This window comes from Lepisosteus oculatus, chromosome 16 (genome assembly GCF_040954835.1).
Source record: "Lepisosteus oculatus isolate fLepOcu1 chromosome 16, fLepOcu1.hap2, whole genome shotgun sequence".
Lineage (NCBI taxonomy): Eukaryota > Metazoa > Chordata > Actinopteri > Semionotiformes > Lepisosteidae > Lepisosteus > Lepisosteus oculatus.
Genome location: NC_090711.1, coordinates 8,739,193 through 8,748,138, shown reverse-complemented (window position 1 = coordinate 8,748,138; position 8,946 = coordinate 8,739,193).

Genomic DNA, 8,946 nt, shown 5'->3' with positions numbered 1-8,946 from the left:
ATAATTAGACCAGGCTCTGTCGTGATACTCCTCAAGCTCATTGTGGGAGGATGCCTGACTGCCTGCCTGCCCGTATTGGCAATCTGCCCAGAAACGGCTCTCAGTAACCTTGCCGTAACCAGGAATGTGCCCGGGTGTGTGGTTCATGATTGGCCAGTCCGTGCTGCCTTCAGCCCCCTGCACCCTGCTGGAATTCTGTGAAGGTGTTCAGGAATCTGACCAGCTCAGAATGCAAGGGAAATCCCATTGTGGACAAGTATGGGCACTTGTTGTTATTAGCATTATTTTTTTGTGATTGTTTTTTATTTTGCTCTAAACAGAGGTAAAGATAGTTATTCTTTTTCTGAGGCCTTGTAGCGTTTCATATTGGCGCTGTCTTTTTATTTCCATCTTGCAGTGTTTATACACGCTCCTCTTTCACTAATTCTACAAAAGATAAACTTTATTCATGCTAAGAGGGTAGTGGCTTCAGCAAGTAGCAGTTCTAACACTCAGCAATTCTGCTAATGCCTGGTTCCTGAAGTGTTGTTTCTGTCTTGTGCTGCACTTGTATAAACCAGTATTGCAGTTCCTAGTTTATATGGTGGTAAATGGCATTACAACCTCCCAGGGCAGTTAAAGGCAAAGATGCCATTTTGAAGCCACCAGGGTCAACAGCGATAGAAATGTAGCTCCTCCCCAGTGGATCATAGCCTGGTCTCTCTTCCTATATTCTCATTTCTCTATTACTGGAAATTTCACTTCTGTATTTGTTAATTGTAAACAGCTGCCACACAACAGCTTTATTATGCAATGAGCGGCCTTCCAAAATGATTAACATATTTTAATAATTTTAAGAAATCATTAACATGTCTGATACAGTGTCTTTGATCACCCAGGAGAGAGATTAGCCCATCTGAGGAATCCAGCTATTTTAAATACAAATGTATTCAAGTGACTAAGAAGATGTTTACATCCATGCCATTAAAGTCCTATTTCACTTGTGATTGACATAGATATATAATATCAAGAAACAGTGAAAGCTAAACACCTGCTCCCATTCATTTTGCTATTTAGTTAGGTATTATAAAAAAAACAATTTCCAAAAGGTAGACATGTTTCATTTTACATTCTGAGCTTGGTGTGTTTAGAGCATTTACAAGCAGGATGGAGGTAGGCAACACCTTTTCTGTGCAGCAGCTTCAGTTATCTCCATGCAAGCAAGCCATTTTTTCTTCTGAGAAAGCAATTATGTTGAGAGGTAGGTTATAAACAAGCAAGGCCAGCACCCTGATTGTGTGTGGTGTGTGGTGTGTGGTGTTTGGCACAACTTGAGAATTCAGTAATAAGTGTCTGACAGACACTGCTCAGTGAGGAAACTAATACAGGAAGTGAAACCATTTTATTGATGATAAAATAGAGAGGAAATTAAAATGAAGTAAGGTACTATGGGAGAAGGTTGAAATGGGTTAATTTCCTGTATCAAAGCTGAATCAAACCAGGTCATAACAAAGTTAATCCAGATGGTCTGTGTACACTGTGATTGTTCAACCCAGTGCTAAATAACAGAGTCATCTTTTGTGTGTTAAAATATATTTTGTAGTTAAAGTGACCTTAAAGTTAAAGGTTTTGAAGTTAAAGTGACCTTGTTTCAAAACAATGTTGTCAATCCTGTGTATAAACTCTTCTCAGAATATTATCATTACAATGAATTCATAACAGTCAAGGAGTGCTGATGTGCATTCTATACTTGACAAAGGTTCATTTTAGCGTGAGAAGGCAATTTTCAATACATGGTTCTATTAGCATATTCTTTTTTTACACATTATGTTAGTAATAATGTATGTACGATCTTTATATTCAGTTATGGGGAGTTGTTATCTCAAATATAAAAGCTTGCAAAACAAAAAATACAGTGTCTGTATCTGAGACATAGATGAAAGTGAAAAGTATCATATTGCATTTGACAATAGAAAGATCTTATCATGTGAATACAGCCTTAACTTGTAAGATGTCCTGCTGCTGTCCTGCTACCCAGGTTCAACCTCTACAAAGAAAACCCAAGCCAGGAAATCAGATCTGTTAAACATGCTGACTCAGTGGGGCCCTGCAAAGTTGTGTTGTGTTTAAAGTGTGAATTGTAATGATCACTATTTTTGTGTCAAGGTTTCTATCTGTGTAACCTGCTGACACAATGCACAGATCATACTGATAAAATGCACAGATTTAAAGTTCTTTTTTCTAAAGCTGTATTTATTGACTACCTACAGTATTAGACTGGAATGTGAATATAAATAATAGCAGATGAGTGAGACAGTTAAAGGATTGCCCCTAGAGGTTATATGTTAAGATTACAGTCTGTGTTTATTTTTAGGAGTCAAAAAGTGTTCCACAGTGTAATACCTAATATTGCTCAAGATTTGGTATCTAAAAGGTATGTGTGATTACAGCAGCCTTACAGGGGACAGATACATGGGAGAGTTGGAAGAAATAGTATTTACTTACACTGTATACTGATTCAGATACTGTTAAGCTGCTTTCTAGGACAGGTAAAGTCGTTATGCTGTATAAGTGGTAAAGTTGTGGCCACAAACAGATAAAAAAACCTTCTTGGGATTTTCATAATGAGAATGAATGCACCGACACACGTACACAGGAAAGCACACACACACAAACAACTAGGCAAGGACATTGTCAGAACAACCTTTAAAGTTTAAAGGAAATCTATTTCTTCAGATTCTCACCCCTTGTAGGTTATATGTGACATTTTCTTCAAGAGATTGGGAATAAAATCTGATTCTGGAGTAATGAAGTTAAAAAAAAAAATTCATCCTGGGTGAGTACAGTTCTCAGTTAGAGGCCAGTTCCTGGAAGTACTATAACAGACCTCTTATCTTCCCTCTCATCTACATCAAATAACTGACTGTTTACCCAGTGAACATTTGCTGTGTGGAGTGACTTTTGATTTTCCTGCACAAACTGATACTTTACTGAAGAGAGTAAAGAATCGTTTTTTGTCAACAACTTCAGTGTTGTCAATCGGAAGGTACTGGCCTGTCTAATTGTGCAAATCAGCCTGAAGGAAGAAACCGCAAGTGTCTTTATTTTGGGCATTTAAGAGTCTTTCTGTTTTATTTTGTTCTAATGTGGGCTCAATGTGATCCAAAGAGGCTGGCAACACTGATAAAAAAAGCTGATGAAGTGGTAAAAAGAAAACCACATGACTGTGAATAACAGTTCACTATACCTGTGAATAGAGCAGACAGAAACAGTGAAAAAGCCAAACACTGCAGAAAACACATCTCACATTATATTGCAAATCACTTCTCTAAAAACCCAATGCCTATGACTGTCAGTGTCTGTGAACATATATATAGAAACATTTTGAAACCGATGTTTTTTAATGTTTAATAGTACAAGTGAAATTGTACAAAAAAAACCCCGAAAATGTCCCTTTACTATGTTTTTACAACATACTGTACATAGGCTACATGTTATTATTTCTGTTAATACTTTTTAAACTGTTTGTCCCAAAGAATGTGTTGAACAAAAAAAGCATGTTGTTTAAAGCATTCTAATTTCCTATTCTTGATCTGAATTAAATCTCTCTACTTAGAAGAATCACAAGAAAGCTAAGCCTTTACCTTTTTTTTGTTGAATCAAGTTGAATCAGTTGTTTGAAATTCACCTCTCTTTATTGATACCACACTGTTTTTCACACATTTACAAAGTGATGTGCACAGATCTTGCATGTCAACTCAAAATTTGTCACACAATATTAATTCCTGTAACAAAGCAGGAAGTGTCAATGGGTGCAATAGGTTTTGTTTGCAGGAGGAAAATTGAGCTGCCATCACATAGTAGGGCAATAATACCAAGATCTGATGTTGCTTATACAGTACAATAATACTTTCTTGTCTGGTTTCTCAGAAGTTTGTTTTGCAACCAAGCAGCTATACTTTACATGCACACAAACTTACAATAAACATAAAAACAGTACACAATAGTATTGCATTAAAAATAAATATAACATTACGTAAAAGACATCAACCCAACATTGTCAATACACACCACTCCTATAGGAATGAAGTGTAGTCTGTGTACAATGGCAGCCTGTTCTGGAAACAAGGTTGGTCATGAATGGAGCTCAGGAGAAGAACCAGTCCTTCAGTCCATCTGCTCTAAGATACAGGACATCTGCCATTCCTTGCCAATGTTCTTTGCTCATTTTCCCCTGTTCCAACTGCACTGGCCCTTTAAATGGTGTAATTCTTGGGGTTCTTTAATAAGGGGTTCTGACTGCTGTCCACATAGTCAGGCAACCATCCCTTAAGTGAAGGCAGATAATAGCCAAAATGTTTCCTACATCTTCATTCATTAATGAAAATACATTACTTTCTTTTTATCACAGATAGTTTGTAACACCTGTGTTTAGTATTCCTTTAATAAAACAACATCTATCCATCCATTCTAACAGCTTTCTCCAATTCAGGACAGGGATATAGGGGAGTCAGAGGTATCCCAGCAGCCAAGGGGGTTAAGGCAGGGTGCACCCTGGGTCTCCAGTCCATCGTTGAGCACATAGAACACAAACACACAAACACTCACACCATGGCCAATTAACCTACCAGTTTGATTTTGGACTGTGGAGAAAAATGGAGCACACAGAGGAAAACCACACAAACAAGGGGAGAGCGAGCCCCCGAACTGGATTAAGTTCCAGACCTGCCATTGAATCCAGAGCTCCAGCACTGTAGTATAGTCAATGCTGCCCATCGCACCACCATGCTGCCCAAATAAAAAGAACATTAACAGCCTTTATCATTATGTATTCTTTTATTTAGTTACTATTGCTTGCAAAGTTAGATTTATTTGTCAAAGAATTTAGCACATGGCAGTTCAGATACCAGAGGAACAGACGAGAGCAATTGTACACATGAAAGTAGAAAGGACTTGCAAGTGAAAACAAACTTTGATTTTTTCTATCAGACTGATTCTACATCTCCGAGTGTCTGCATATGGTTATGTTTCTGCCTGGGAAGAGCAAGTGTTTGTTTCTCAGAAAAATGTGTTACCAGGCTACTAACAGGCTTCCCAGTGCTTTAAAAAAATAACACTGCGTCAGTCACACCTACTTTGAAAAGCCTCCAAGTCTAGAATTTTTTTAAAAAGTGTTTTTAAAAAAGGTGTTTTCTGTTACTGCAGCTGCCTTCTGACTGGCTTATCACCTGTCATATGTTTCCGCACAATATGAACTGATTTGATGCCTCATTTGCACCTGCAATTTGGAAAAAAAACTGATTAAGAAAAGTTCCCAAGACCAGAGAGGGAGAATACACAAACACTGTGAAAAGAACAGGGGATGGGCCCAAAAATGGAATGAGTCTTCTCTAGTACACAAGCCCTCAGAGGCTAACTTTCTTGGCAGAAGTCTACAGCAGTATTGCACTGCACACTGAGACCTATTCAGTTCAGATTACCACATCTGAAAAGTCCTGGGTGGGCTCAGGTACTCAGATTTTTTAAGAATGCACCGAGAAGATATTTTATTTCTGCTCAGGATTATGCTTTGCAGAAGAAGCCTTGGGCAGAATGTGAATATTTTGATACATCGAATGAATATTTGACATGAAAAATGAGTTGGGTGGTCCTGCAGATGATGCAGATGATCAAAATGTTTCACTTTCACAGAAAAGGGTGCAGATTTGCATTCATGCTGTGAGAAGATTCTTCATTCCCTTATATAACAAAACTAGTTCTTTTAGTCCCCCAGCATGCAAATGAGCGAACCTGTTGATTTGTCTTTCACCTCTGCTGCAGTCGTTGTCATGAGAGCAGTCCAAGGTCTCATGCTTTATGTGCTGCAGAAATAAGGGTGAAAATAATTAAATTCACCACTGCTATTAACTGAGGTTATTACATTTATCTATGATATATATATATATGATATGTTAAGGTTATTAAAACTACTAACGATATGACAAATGTTTAACCTTTAAATAAGGTTCAGACCAAGGGATTAAATTACCCAAGAAACTAACAATTCTAAAGTCAGAATAAATAGGACACAAGCCATCTACTTTGAATGAGCAACACTTGTCAAAGCTGTGCAAAGCTGTCTCAAGTGAATTCAACACACAACAGGACACACAGAAACACAACATTAATTCAGTCCATTTCACCAAAATAATCTGAAAAAAAAAAGAATTTGACATCGTTATATATGGAGGTCAAGCTGTATAGTGTACAGTTGTCCTCAGTGGGAGTCTAATCCTTTAAAACTCTGAGCATTTACATAATAAAATTGCAGAACTCTAAATAAAAAACAGCATAAATGATTATTATGTTTTCTGTAACTATAATGTGAGGATGGATCCCTCTAAATCACCACCAAGACACCAAAAACACCATACAAACCAACAGATCCTCAGTCTTAAAACAGTGCGAGATGCAAGAGATCATGACTGACACTTTTTACACAAAACAGGTTTATTCTCTACTTTAGCAAGATATATTTTTATATAGAACAGTTTTCAGTTCTACATAATTACTTGGCAGTAATTCCTCTTCAAGTATACAGAAAAATGATTCAGCAGAGCAAGAGGTAGATAAAATACAGTACATAGTGAATTATCACATTTAATATCTAGAGTTCTAATACCTATATCTCGCTGTGAATTACTGATGATATCCATCAATCTATTGTCTAACTGCTTTTTCCAGTATAGGGTGGTTGGGGAGCCAGAGTCTATCCTTGCAAGCAATAAGCTCAAGGTGGGATACACCCAGGACAGGACAGACACACTCACATTCACATACTCGCACCAGGGCCAGTTTTCCCAGGAGTCAATTAATCTACCAGTATGTCTTTGGATTGTGGGAGGAAACTAGAGCACCCAAATGAAATCCATGTGAACTCAGGCAGAACATACAAACTCCATGAAGACTGCACCCCAGCAATTGAACTCAGGACTCCAGCTCTGTAAGTTAGCAATGCTGACCATTGCACCCCTACTGATAAAATTATCATTACTATCCTGTAGCAAAAATTACATTCCCCAACATTCTGTTTTTAAAATTGCTAGTACTGTGCTGCACAATCTTGGGAGAGAGTTGTTTAGAATGCAGGGGCAGTCAAAAGATAATCAGCTACACAAATGTTCTGTTTATTCCCCTGTGAAAATTGTACCTGGTCTTCACAACACCACACACTTATTATCAGTGTGACATTTGTGAGGAGCAAATTAAGCCATCTGGAAGCAGCCTACACACATGTGATAAAGTAGACTTTGGGTTTGGTTTTGAGTCAGATCACTCTATACTGCCTACACACATTCTCTGAAACATCGCTTCAGTATTACAAATATTTAAGAGCTGCACAGAGTGGGGAGTTGCTTCCAGAAACTGCTTATATCTGACATTTAGGGAGATTGTGCAGAGAGATAAGATGAAAACTGATAATTGCCGCAATGCTTTCTAAACTCCCCCACCTGTGGTCTGAAATTGATAACTACAATAACAAAGTGTGATTGCCATTCAGTTCATTATTGTTATTTCCTTATATATATAAAGGAATTGTAATCTGCATGTAGGTTGGGCTTCACACCAAGACTCTGCAAAGCTGTAATGGATTGTTTGTAGATGCTGTCTTTAAACTCTATCAGGAGACACATGAAATTATATGAATTATTATTGACAACAAATAAGAAGTTCCTTTAAATTGTTTTTTTCTCTGTAATGTTAGGTTCATATTAAAACATAAATTAGCTCTTATGCAGTGGTAAATATGTTTCTAATATTGCAATAGATGCTGTAAAATCTACAGAAGTACAAAAAGTACAGAGGGCATCACATATTTTTATATTTTATATCTTTATATATTCAAACTTGACATACAGGAAAAGTAAGTGAAAAAGACATCAGATTAAAAAAATCTGCTGGCCGGACTACTGATGTGGGTGTACATATGTATATGTATATGTGTATACATATGCATAAATAACAACCCCCAGAGTTTCAAATAGGCCATCTCAGTCACACGATAAGGACATGATAGCCAGATAATAGATATAAGTCTCAGCAGAACAGAGAAACTTTGAAGGGGGTTATACAGTTAGGCAGCAGTCTGTTAAAAGAATCAAAGTTAAGAACCCTGACCCCTTATAAAACCTTTGTAGTCAAAATACTTTTCCCTCATCACCAGTCATTCAGGTAAGTACTCCTGTTCCCCAGACTAGAATTGACCATCTACTTTATTAGCATTATTCATATCATACTCAGATTGTTAGTTAGTGCTGTCAGGTCAGAACAAATTAATGCTTTTAAGTGTTTTGTGTCTAATTTATGCCCTATGTACTGTATATAGTGTATAAACATGCACAACATTGTATATTAATATCTTACTTTGTATTTGTGTTCATGAGAGCTTTTCATGCCATATTCAAAAACTAAAAGCACATGTGTGTTATACTGTAGTCCTTTAAAAGGACAAGGGGCATTCTGTCAGTAAAAAGGGACAGTCCCATGATAGAAGGGACTATTCAATTTCTGTATTTAGTACTGCAAATCACTACAACAGACATGGATGACAGGTAGAAAAGGAGATAGATGAGGTTTTGGGTGTTCAGCTGGTGATAAGTAATAATAATCCACATTACAAAAAATGACAGTTAAAATATCAGGGATCAACATGTACAGTTAAAGTGAGGTTGTAAATATATGTAGTACAATACGTCATCTTTTATTTTTTCAAATCTCTTTCTAAATGACTAAACCTTGTGAAATCCCCGTTCCATCTATCTTAAGAAACTTCCTAGCACCACATTTTAGTCTTTTATGATTCATTCAGACTTCTGTTTTGCATTGAACAAAGAGTTCAAAGCTAGTATGAAAGGTGTTTTTTAATTGCACTTTAAAATTTGAAATGAATCTTGAAACTTGCATTTATATTGTGCTTTCCACCACATT